The following is a 13,181-nucleotide window of genomic DNA, read 5'->3' on the forward strand; positions in this document are numbered from 1 at the left end:
TCATATTCTCATGAAGGTGACCCAAGTAAAAAAAATGACAGACGGGGGGAAACAGTGGGAGAGGGGGAGGGAGGAATTAAAAATTCTATTAAGATGATGATAAAAAAAATAAGTAGTGAACAGAGTTTGAGCATAGACGTTTCTGGTTATCAGGGAATAACATACAGATTATCGAGGGTGCAAAGTTTGGCTTAAGATCAGGTGGCATGAGGAATACATAATCTGCAATATCCCTGATTGGGGGTAAAAGGTTGATGGCTCAAGTACAGACATTGAGATATGAGGGTATGAAGTTCATAGAATGGTTGTGTTTGGGTGTGGAGTATAATGAATGGATATGATGATGAGGATGGCTTGACCCTCATTTGGTGAGATTTAATGTTTAGGGAGTTTATGGTTCCAGTTCATATGATCCAACGGAGAAGGTCACTTGGTCCCTTTCTCTTCTTGCCTACCTAATCTCATTGTTAATGTGGTGACAAACACCAAGCAAAGGAAGCAGCGATACCTAAAGGGATCATGGTTTGATCCATCGATCAAACATACGGTTTGATCCATTGAAGCCAACATGAAGATGTCAGTTGATCTCAGTGGACTTTGGATTAGGCTCATTTCTGTCACAACAGAAAGATATAACTATATCAAATACATAGCCCAGTCGGTGCTTGTTTTAGAAATCTTTCTTCTTCCCAGACACTTGGGTCAGAAAGGTGTGAATTCAGCCTGATTTCTCTTACAGTTCTCTGCTTTGCAACTGATTGGTAATCACTGAACTTCCAAATTTAGGTTTACTCTGTCATTAGAGCTGTTTCCAACATACTCTCTATGTAGCTGGCCCTTTAAACAACCATTTGCACCCTTAAGATGATCATTTTGGTTGTGTAAGTTACAACACCCTTCCTTCGAGTATTCAGACATGGACAAGGCCTAACAACCAAACTTTGTGCAGCTCTAAGTGATGGACAAACAAATGAGTAACTGATTAATCATATAATGCTAGTAAAAGAGAAATGAGAATTAGAATTACCAAGTGCCACAGACAGCCTTCAACTGGCTTCACGCCACCACGTCCTCACCTTTGTGGAGCAAATAACAGCTAATAGTCACGCAATTCATTTACACACAATGATCACTAGCAGAATCAATCTCTACTGGCACGAGATATCCACGTTACCTGGAACTGACATTTTTCTGGTTACTCATGCATGGGAGCTTGCAAGTAACTTCAGGGCACAGTTTGATAAAAAGCCAACCTACACTGTGAATATCTATAAACGTCTGAATATTCTTCAGAGCAATATGACTGACACCTGTGCAAAATGTGATAGCTGCTAGGTCTAGTATCTTGGCCATGCTGTGACTCTCAAAAGCGAGCTCTGTGATTAAGATCTGGCTAGGCAAAAACAGATAGAATATAAGACAGGAAACCAATACAGGGAGCTTGACTCTCCCAATTGCAAGATTGCTTGGAGGAAAAATATGTAAAAGAACCAAAATGTAAGTAACAACATACCATACTATGCTTTTGACTTTCCAGGGAAGTCTATCATAGCTACACCCAACCCTATGGGTGAAATCCTGCCGCCACTGAATTCACAAGATCCCATTGACTTCAACAGCGTCATGATTTCACCCAGGGTCTGTGTATAGAGAAACTCATCTGGCTGTCTGCCCTTTACTTGTTTACAAATGGTTTATTACACTAATTTCCAACTATTAGCATAACAATGGTCTGTTAACACTTCTGCCTTACTGCCTGTTCACATCCTTAAGCTATATATATATATATATATATATATATAATTACACTCTGTGGATGAAACTGTTTACTCAGTTGGGTAGTGTCCTGAAACCATTCATTTGAAACACCTAATTACTGAAATAAGACTCCTGGGAAACCTGCAGCCCTAAAGACAGTGCCTGGAACTGGTAAAAGAAGCTCGGTGGCCTTTCTTGTGTTGCTTCCATACCAGCGAGAGCCAGGCACATTCGAACCGGAATGGTCCTGTTAATTTTTGCTGATACTTAACCAGTTCCACTGACTCAAGCTGGTTCTAACAAACACCCAAATACGCAGTATGTCTGCATGACAACAGTGTAAATGCTTGGATTTCAAAATGACTGAGCTTTGGAGCCTATCAAAGGAACAGTGAATTATGAAGAATGCCTAGGGCCTTCCTTGTGTCTGTTATAGTTTAAACTGGATTAATGTGGAAGTGGCCTTGAGGCAGTGCAGCTCTGCTGATTTCCAGCAGCTCAGGGTCTGCCCCTCACAGTCTCGTCCCCGGTTGGAAAGCAGTTTCAGGGCGAACTCCTGGCCTCATTGAAGGCAATAGAAAAAACATCCATGGCTTCAGAGGGGCCAGGATGTCACCCTCAATCATAGAATCATAGAAATGTGTGACTGAAATGGAGCTCCAATGGGCCGCTACTTCAACCTCCCTGCTCTGAGGAAAGACCAGGTAAACCTAGGCATCCCTGACTGGCAGAGACAGATTAAGGGGACCTAGGCCAGAGCAAGTGTGGGGGGGAGCCCTCCCCATCTCTTCTGCCTGTGGTCCCCCACCTCTTCTGCCTGTGGTCCCGCTCCCCACCTCTTCTGCCTGTGGTCCCACTCCCACTCCACCCCTTCCACCTGCATCCCTGCCCACAGCCCCACCCCTTTATGCCTCTTCCCCAGGAACCTGCTCCTGCTCCACCCAGAGTCCCCCCATTCCCCCCCCATCCCATTGCACCTGCACAACCTGTTTGCTCCTTTCTGTCCCCACCCCCTTGCAGCCCCAAGACCGGACTACACAGAGGAGAAAGAGCTTCTCCAGTCCCAGGGCCACAGCGGCGGTCCAGGTACTGGGGCTTCTCCTGCTCTGCCTACCTGGTGCTTCTGCCGGGGATGGGGTTGGGCATGGGGGCGTCCCCTGCCACCCCGCGGCTTCTGCTGGGAATGAGGTCGAGACACTGGCAGGATTGAGGGCCGTTGGGAGCTTCCCCTCACCCCAGGGCTTCTGCTCACCCCAGGGCTTTCCCTGCCACCTTGCAGCTTCTGCCAGGGACGGGGTCAGGGGCCACTGAGGGGGGGACTTCCCCCATCCCACGGCTTCTGGCCCATCCCACAGTTGGGGGACAGCTGGGGGGGGGCTCCCCCGTCCCACAATTTCTGATGGGGATGGGGGTCAGGGCACGAGCATTTCCCCTGCCCCAGCCCCAGCTGCTGGGGCTCTGGGCTTCTGCCACCCGGTGGCGGATTTTTTTCCAGGGCCCCCCAGTTGGCCAGGGCCTCAGCCAGTCGCCCCAGTGATTAATCCACCACTGCTGACCGATGTTTGTCCAACCTGTTCTTGAAAAATCTCCAATGATGGGGATTCCACAACCTCCCTTAGGAAGCTGTTCCAGTGTTTAACTTTCCTTTATCGTTATACAGCTTCTCGGTTAGCATCTAACCTAAATCTCTCTTGTTGCAGCTTAAGCTGCTTACTACTTGTCCTATGGTCAGTGGCTATGGAGACCAATTGGTCTTTGTCCTCTTTATAAAAGCCCTTAACATATCTGAAGAATTATCAGGGTCTCCCTGAGTCGTCTTTTCTCAAGACTAAACACGCTTAGTTTTTTTTAACCTCTCCTCATAGGTCAGGGTTTTTCGAAACCTTTAATCATTTTGTGCCTCTCCTCTGGACTCGCTCCACTTTGGCCACATCTTAAAGTGTGGACCTTAGGACTGGACCTGGTACTCAAGCTGAGGACTTACCAGTACCGTGTGGAGTGGAACATTCTTGTGTCTTACAAATGACACTCTTAATATACCCCAGAATGATATTAGGCTTTGTTGCAACTGCATCACATTATTGACTCCACTACAACCCCCAGAGCCTTTTCAGCAGTACTACCCCCTTGCCAGTTATGTACTTGTACATTTGACTTTTCCTTTCTAAGCATACTACTTTGCATTTGTCTTTATAGCATTTCATCTTGTACACTTCAGACCCATTTGTCAAGGTCATTTTGAATTCTAATCCTGACCTCTAAAGTGCTAGCAATGCCCCCTCCCAGCTTGGTGTCACAGTCATATCCAACCTAAAACACCTTCAGACTCAATCTTGTGGGGGGTGGGGAATCACATTTCAAAGGTAATAATATTACATTTCCAAACCCCAGAAAAACAATAGTAAGCACATTTCATCTTAATAATAAGAGTGCCAAAAACACACTGAAGGTAGCTTTCTGTGGTAAAAACGTTCAACACGATTATATTCCAATGTATCTCGGAGTGAAACTCGACTGCACCCTCTCCTTCCATGATCATCTTGAGAAGGTAGCTGCAAAGATAAAAACGAGCCAACAGAATCCAGAAACTAGCAGGTACAACCTGGGGTGCATCAGCATCTGTGTTGCGAACATCTGCAATAGCATTTTAATATTCAGCAGCTGAATATTGTGCACGGGTATGGCACAGATGCAGCCACACACGTCTTGTGGATACCCAGCTAAATACAGTGATGCGGTGCATCACGGGACCCCTTAAGTTGACTCCAACACCATGGCTACCTGTCCTGTCTAACGTCGCTCCCCCACCGATATGCCAAACTCTGCAGCAAGATTCTGTGAAGCTCAGTGAATTTAGGAAAACATTTCTTCCTATTCACCAAGACCTTGACATTGCCCCCTTCCCCAATGTCTTAAGTCCCACAAGCCTTTCTGGGAATATCCATTTAGCCTCATGCAATCAGGCTATGATCAGAAGGAGGCCTGGAAAGCAGATTGGGCTAAACAAGACTTAAAAAATAAGCACCTTGTGCCAGATCCCATGCAGAAGTTTCCTTGGTTTGACCTTCCATGGTCATCTTGGTCAACTCTGAACCGAATTCGAACCAACCATGGTAGATGCAGATATTGAATGCACAAATGGAAAATCAAGGACATCTGATGTGCAAGTGTGGGTCCCCCTGACAGACCATTGAACATATCGCTACCTACTGCCCAATTTATAAATATGAAGGAGGCATCACTGCAATAAATTCTGCTACTCCTGATGTAGCCACTTAGTTCCATCAACTTCAGGTGAAATTGTAGTTGCTTTGCTACACCAGCCATACGAAAGAAGAAGAAATCTATCTATCTATCTATCAACCCCATGTAAGCTGATTCTTCTTTCGTATGGCTGGTGTAGCACAGCAACTACAATATCCATTAAAATATATACATACACACCCACCACACACACTGTGTTCAATTTTCATGGTTCATAGCCTCATTTACAGGCAGGTAAGCCCCTGGGCATGTCAAAGAGTCTCAAAGCATGTCAACACTCATTTAGCAAAAGTCAGTCCAGAACTTGTCTGCAATGTGTTTTTCCTCTTAGCTGCTGCACTTTTAATCAGTGTTATGGTAGTAACAATAGCACCTGACATTTTACAAGGTACATAGTGAAACTCCACTAATGGATACACCCAGACGCAGCAGACCTGACCAAGATGATATAAATATGTTTCTACGAATTTTCCAGTGTGTCCTTCTGACATGTGACAAGCTGTGGGCCCCTTCTTAGGAACTGCATAGATGAAGGGCCTGCCCTGGTTCCAGTCATTTGTGTATCTCCACCACAGCAGACCCTAGTGTAGACAGGCAAAGCTGCTATTTGCACTAGTGGAGGCTGCTTCTGCTTGAAAGGGGGAAACCACATTGATATAAATGGCAGCGGTGCCCATCTACTCTGGCATGTGTACTTGTGCAGCTATACTGACGGCTGGAATCGGAGCAAATCCCAGGGTAGTTGAGGTCTCTGTCTTCTTGAGTCAACCAAACGGTTTGTTCTCTTAGATCTGCCATGCAGTGCTGGCTAGAAGGGAATTTAAAAAATGATAGGCAGTGACCAAGCACAAGGAGCCTAATTCATCCCCAGCTGTATTCAACAGACTTGCATCAGAGATAGATTTGTCCCAAGCAGTGCCTATATCCCCAAGGACATGTCACTGTCCTATATACAGGATGAAACCTTTCTTGGTTGCCCAAAGCGATGGGAAACAGCTTTTCTGCATGAGTTACTGCAGCTGACTGTAGTTCAAAAGGCATTTAAAGCAGCAGAAAATTGCAGGATAATCTCACAGAAAAGTTTAGGGTGAAACTGTAGTGTGAAATGTCCTCTAAAGTATGGAGAGCGTTACACAGCTGGATGGATACACTGAAACAAAAATTGAACATTGTTAGGAGAAGGCCACACAGCATGTGGTATCAAGCAAGATGGCATCTGACTTCGACCAAGCAAGCTGAAGAGCTGTTCCTTTTTCTTTTCTAGATAAGATTTTTTTCCCTTTTATTTCTTTATTTTGAATATACTTGTCCAGAGACATCTGCCAATTTATTGAGCCGTTTAAGCTTTTTTTAAGTGTTAATCTATGACTGCTTAAGTAGTAGTATGTGGGTACAGCTATTAAAAATGGCACCATTAATTAGTTACTAACCTAAAGTTTAAACAAATCCCACCGCAAAGGGAATCGTGAGTTGCTGCTCACCATTGTATTGAAAGTAGAGCAGTTAGCTGGAAGGGGAGCAAACAAGAGTACATCAATCAAGCTACAGTGCTCCAAAGGAGTGTAGTGGCATTTCAGGGTTGAGAAAGAGACTAGGCCTATTTGATTGGTTTGTTTTATTTTAGTTTTTGTGACATTCATGATGTATTACACTGACTAGGGTTACCATTCGTCCGGATTTACCCGGACATGTCCTCCTTTTTGCGCTAAAAATAGCGTCCGGGGGGAATTTGTAAAGCACTCACAATGTCCGGGATTTCCCCCCTCCCCCGGCAGAGCAGAGCGAGCGGCTGGGAGGGCTGCAGAAAAGTCCCGGGCTGGACTCCGGAGCAGCTGTAGAGGAGCCGGATCCGCCCTGCATTCTGAGTTGGCCTCTCTCCCCTGCAACCCGGTCCGGCAGCACTGTGCAGGGCCAGGGACTGGGTTTTGTTGTGCTGGGGAGCGCAGCCACGTGTCCGGCTCGGCTCGCACAGAGCCCAACACCCTGTTCTGAGCAGCAGGGTAAGGGGGCCAGGGAGGTTCTGGAGGGGGCAGTCAAGAAACGGGGGGGGGCTTTTGGGGGGGAGTGGAGAAAGTTTTGGGTAGTCAGGGTACAGGTAGGGGGTAGGGTCCTGGGGGGGCAGTTGGGGGGGGTCTTAGGAGGGGGCAGTTAGGGGACAAGGAACAGGGAGTCTTAGGTAGGGGGTGGGGTTCTGGAGGGCAGTTAGGAGCAGGGGTCCCAGGAGGGGGCAGCCAGGGGACAAAGAGCGGGGGGGGTGGGGAGCTGGGAGTTCTGGGGGGGGGCTGTCAGGGGGCAGGAGTGGGGAGAGGGATCGGAGCACTCAGGGGACAGGGAGCAGAGAGGTTTAGATGGGTTGGGAGTTCTGGGGGGGGGCTGTCAGGGGGCAGGAGTGCGGAGAGGGATCGGAGCAGTCAGGGGACAGGGAGCAGAGTGGTTTAGATGGGTTGGGAGTTCAGGGGGGGGGCTGTCAGGGGGTGGGGAGTGGTTGGATGGGGCATGGGAGTCCCAGGGGTCTGTCTGGGGGTGGGGGTGTGGATAAGGGTTGGGGCAGTCACGGGACAAGAGGCAGGGAGGCTTAGATAGGGAGTGGAGTCCTGGGGGGCAGTTAGGGGCAGGGGTCCCAGGAGGGGGCAGTCAGGGGACAAGGAACGGGGGGAGGGTTGGGGGTTCTGGGGGGGCGGGAAGTGGGAGGGGCAGGGGCGGGGCTAGGGCGGGGCTCCTCCCGTCCTCTTTTTTGCTTGCTGAAATATGGTAACCCTAACACTGACCTCATAATCTGATAATTGATTGTGCTGAGTAGATGACTTGCTCAATTGTTGATCTTATTTCATGTTATTGTTAATTCCCTGATTTAGTAATTGAATCTCAATTGTAACTTTCATTTGATCATTGCACTGTTATAAATTTCCCTAAGCCAGTTGAAAATATACAAATCAATCAATCAGATATATCTGTTTAGTTTCATTTATTCTTATTTATATTTTCTTAATATTGATAAAGAGCACACCTCCTTAGTTCTCTCTCATCCAACAGGAATGTGGCCTAACAACCTGTAAGGGTATATCAGGGCCACTGATCCACTTCTGAATTAAACCCCATTTCCAGGACAGAAAAAATTCAGCGCTTAACAGAACGGGTGCCTTCTTTCTTAGTGCAAATTAAAAATAAAAATAAATAAATAAATCAAGCAATCAGCTAGACATACTCAGACTGGAAATAGGGTGTACATTTTTAAATAGTGAGGATAATTAACCATGAGAACAACTAACCAAGGTTTTGTGGGGAGTTCTTCATCACTGGCAATTTTTAAATCAAGACTGGATGTTTTTCTAAAACAGCTGCTCTAGGAATTATTTTGGGGCAGTTCTGTGGCCTGTTAGTTATACTGAAGGTCAGACTAGATGACCACAAAGGTCCCTTCTGGCTTTGAAATTTATGAAAGGATAACCAGCAATGCAATCACCCAGAAGCAATCAGATTATAAGTAAGATCAAGTCCAGAAACTCACTGTCAGCTGATCTACTTCTGCCTGGAATGCTGATAACAAAGTAGGCAAAATTTCAATGGTCATTACATTTGCCATTTATGCTGAAGATAACAGTTGCTTATTATTCAAATAGAGTTGTGTTCTGAAAACCTTGAGGACACTGGGCTCCAAACATAGCAATAAACGTAATGCTTTAATTTTTAGAGCATGGCCCAATGCATAAACCAAGCATCTCTGTCACGCTGTGAAAGGAGGCAAACGGTGAATCTCTCCGATGGAGGAGTAATTGTGGTTTTCAAATATGTTATACAAGTCATCATAACCTGAGTTAATGATTCTGGCATTTACTTCCTTCATGAGGGTAAATTATCATGATGCAAACTGCAACCCAGGCAGTTTTAATGCCCTAGGCATCTGAGTTAAACAAGTTTACAGGCATCTGTAAGCCTTCAGCTCAATTGAGAACACAGTACAAGGAGGAACATGAGAGCCAAATATTTGTCTCCACACCAATTGAGAAGGATGCAAGTGGAGCAGGCTTCGTGTCTAAGGATTAGGGTCACAGTACACCAGCCACGCCAACTCAGCCCTCCATCCTGGCAAAGCAAGTAAACAAAGCAAGTGAACTGAGTTCCATTCACTTCAGTGTGTGTAGGGCTCTCAGCTGAGTTTTTAAGGCGAGAGGTCTGGTCTCCCTTTCTCAGACACTGACATGGCTATGTAAAAGCAGCTACGTTTGCCCTACTGTGCTTGGCCATATTTTCCCCTTCCCTGTCTATTGTGCAGAATGCTCTGTGCTAGGCACCCACTGCCATCCACGCCCGCCTGAAATCATGGTGGCACTTTCGCATGGACCCAGATTGGAACCCCAAGGCAATGCTGCCTCTCCTCACACACTTCAACATGGCAATGTAAACAGGGAAGGGGTCACTTTAGGACCCTTTAACATGGAAGGTCCTGTCTATACACACACGCAGCTAAACCAGTGGTTCGCAAACTTATTTGATTGCTCCCCCCTTCTTGCTGTCTGTAGTAGTTTACACACACACACACACCCAGGTCACACAAGCACATATACCGATTTTAAAAAAATCAACATGCCACTCTCAGTAAAAGCAGTAAGCATTGATTCAAACAGTGCCTTCAGAGCTGGCCGGCAGCCTCTGCTCTCCACTCTGCCTTCTCACTTCCACCAAGTATACATTGTATGGCCTCCCCGCCCCCCCCCCCCCCATTTGAGAGGTATGTTTTGTTTTTTTTAAAGGGTTTTGGGATCATTTTCTCAGCAATGCCTCAGACGCCTCACAGATCAGATTCAATGTTGCTGAAAATGGCACTACCTACTGACCTCTGGGCAACCTCAGTGGCATCAGGTAAACAATGCATACCGTAACAATGAATGATAAGTGACTAGATATTTGCACATTCAGTAGACATGGTAAGTTAGTTTGGGTAACATACGACCTGGTCACCACACTTGCCTAACCCTTCTACCAAAACCCCGTACTCTTACCCCATTTCAGGTGGTTATTCTTGCCCTATCTGAATTAGATGTAACACAGTCAACCAATCTCAGGAGTCTGCTGTGCTAGGCAGTGGACAAGGGATGCCCCCATCTCCCCGTGAAGATTTTACAGTCAAAATACACAAGACAGCCAACAGTGGGAGGGGAAGCAGAGATGTGAAGTGACCTGCTTGTGAATAACGCAACTGGCGTCGACGTACCTTAGGTCGAGTTACTGCGGGGTCTACACCATGGGTGAGTCGATAGGAGAAAAATCTCCTGTCAACTTACCTTACTCTTCCCCTCGGGGGTAGAATAGAGGGGTCAACTGGAGAGCGATTTGCAGTAGATTTGGCGGGTCTTTACTAGACCCGCTAAATCGACTGCCGGTGAGTCGATCTCAGAGCATCAATCCCGGCTGTAGTGGAGACCTGCCCTGAGATAGCACTCTATTCTTGGGCCAGTGCCCTATCCATCGGCCTTTACTGTCCTTTCTCTTTGTGTATGTACGTGCAACTCTATATTTCCCACTTGCAGCTGGTTGTGAAAGTGCTGAAAATTTATGAACAAGGCTCATTTGACCCTACAGTATTTATTACTGTCAACAGCTACCTGGACTCATAAAAGAACTTGTTCATGCCAGATTTCTAGACTCTTTGTGCACAGATAATTTATCCAGATTGAACCGCCATCCGCTGGGAGAATCAGCCACCACCAAAATCAGCTAACTGGGTGCATTTACATATGTAGTCACACATAAATTAGGACCCCGATTTCACATACATTTGTATGGCAAAATTGTCTGCCAACCTCCCACTCTGTGTCCAACTCTTTTCCCCTTCTTCTTTACTTCTCCCACTTGGATTCACTGATTTGGCCTCAGCAAAGTTAGTTCAGCGTTGGAGATTGCTCCTGACATACTAATGATGGGGTCTTTCATCAGGCAAAAACAAGGTTGTTTTTAGGTTATTTATTCTGTGGTAAAGTTCTCCCCAAAACCATAACCACCCACCCTTCAAGGATAATTGGCCCTATAATCTCACAGTTTAAAAAGCATGCATTTCCTGCTTTGTAATAACAGAGAAAGATGAAACAGAGATCAAAAGATTAAACCATAAAGAAAACAAATTTAAAGCACAGAAATGTTTAAAGATGAAAGATAACAAGGCATTTAAAATAGACATTGCTGCAATATGTTTGAACCTGCTTAGCTGTGTTCACACCTCATGCTCCATGTCATGCTAACCTAGAATGTTTTTTTTCCATAGCTTCCTGGCAACGCCATACACTTTTTTAGCACCTTATATATATAAATGGTAGGACATTTTAACCTGACCTATTGTAGCCCTAACATTAGAAGTTAATTGATTATATCACCTTAGCATGCCATGTAAAGCAAGTGGCAGCTTGTCCTGACTGACTGACCCTTGTTAGGTGGTGATGGAGGGGGAGAAAATATGCTTCTGTGGTTATTTCAGGCATTGCAATTTTAAGTGGCGATGGTGATGGGGTCAAGGGCATTGAAGAATTTGTGTGTGTGTGCTGCATTTGAAGCTAGATTAAATGAATACTGCATGCAGAAGTGAAGACAAAAATAGGTTGAAGGCCGATATATTCTCTGGGAATTTTATTTTGAATGTGCTGCCTGGAGATTTAGCTATGACGTCAGTTTTCCAACAATTTTTATGAGTGTTGCGTTGCAAACTGCCGACACACAGTTTTGCAAATTAACTTGCCCTATCAGTTGGGAGTATGACTAGAAGCAAATACCATGCTTCTTCAAGGCACAGCATTATTATGCTCAGGCTCTCAGGAGCCGTGAATAAGTTGACCCTGTTGGTGCAGAGTCTCTATTGTGCCCAACTTCTGCTCAATGCAGCAGGGAGGCAAGTGTACTGGCAAAGCGCTGGGTCTGTCTCCTTGGTTTTCAGTGTGGAGTTGTGCTGCCTTGAGTCAAGGGTGATGTGATGGTAGGAGTCTACTATAGACCACTTAACCAGGAAGAAGAGGTGGATAAGGCTTTTTTTAACAACTAACAAAATCATCCAAAACATAGGAGTTGGTAGTAATGGGGGATTTCAACTGCCCAGCCATCTGTTGGGAAAATAAAACAGCAGGGCACAGATTACCCAACTAGTTATTGGTATGCACTAGAGACAACTTTAAACTACAGAAAGTGAAAAAACAACAAAGGGAGGCTGCTCTAGGTCAGACAAATAAAGGAGGAAGTGGTAGAGAATTTGTACGTGGAAGACAGCTTGGGTGAAAGTGATCATGAAATGATAGAGTTCCTGGTTCTAAGGAATGGTAGAAGGGAAAACAGCAGAATAAATACAGTGGACTTTAAGAAGGCCGACTTTATTAAACTCAGAGAATTGGTAGGTAATATCCCATGGGAAGCAGGCCTAAGGGAAAAACAGTTTAGGAGAGTTGGCAGTTTTTTAAAGGGACATTATTAAGAGCACAAGAGCAAACTATCCCAATGTGTAGGAAAGATAAGAAGTATTGTCAGAAATCACCCTGGCTTAAACAGGAGATCACCAAGGACCTGAAACTCAAGAAGAATTATACAAAAAGTGGACATTACAAAGGATGTATATAAAAAAAAGACACCAACATGTAGGGATAAAGTTAGAAAGACCAAGGCACAAACCAAGATTAAATTAGCTAGGGACATAAAAGGTATCGAGAAAACATTTTGCAAATACATTAGAAGAAAGAAGAAGACCAAGGACAGGGTAGGCCCTTTACTCAATGAGGAGGGAAAGTCAATAACAGAAAATGCAGCAGTGGCCAAAGTATTAGATGTCTTTTTTATTTCAGTTTTCACCAAAAACAGTTAGCAGTGATCAGATAACTAAGATAGTGAACATCAGTGTAGATGGGGTAGGATTTGAGCCTAAAATAGAGAAAGAACAAGTTAAGAATTACTTAGGGTATGTCCACACTACGAAATTAGGTCGAATTTATAGAAGCCGGTTTTATAGAAATCGGTTTTATACCGTCGATTGTGTGTCCCCCCACATAAAATGTTCTAAGTGCATTAAGTTAGCGGACCATGTCCACAGTACCGAGGCTAGCATCGACTTCCAGAGCGTTGCACTGTGGGTAGCTACCCCACAGTTCCCGCAGTCTCCGCTGCCCATTGGAATTCTGGGTTGAGATCCC

Source organism: Chrysemys picta, chromosome 14 (genome assembly GCF_011386835.1).
Source record: "Chrysemys picta bellii isolate R12L10 chromosome 14, ASM1138683v2, whole genome shotgun sequence".
Classification (NCBI taxonomy): domain Eukaryota; kingdom Metazoa; phylum Chordata; order Testudines; family Emydidae; genus Chrysemys; species Chrysemys picta.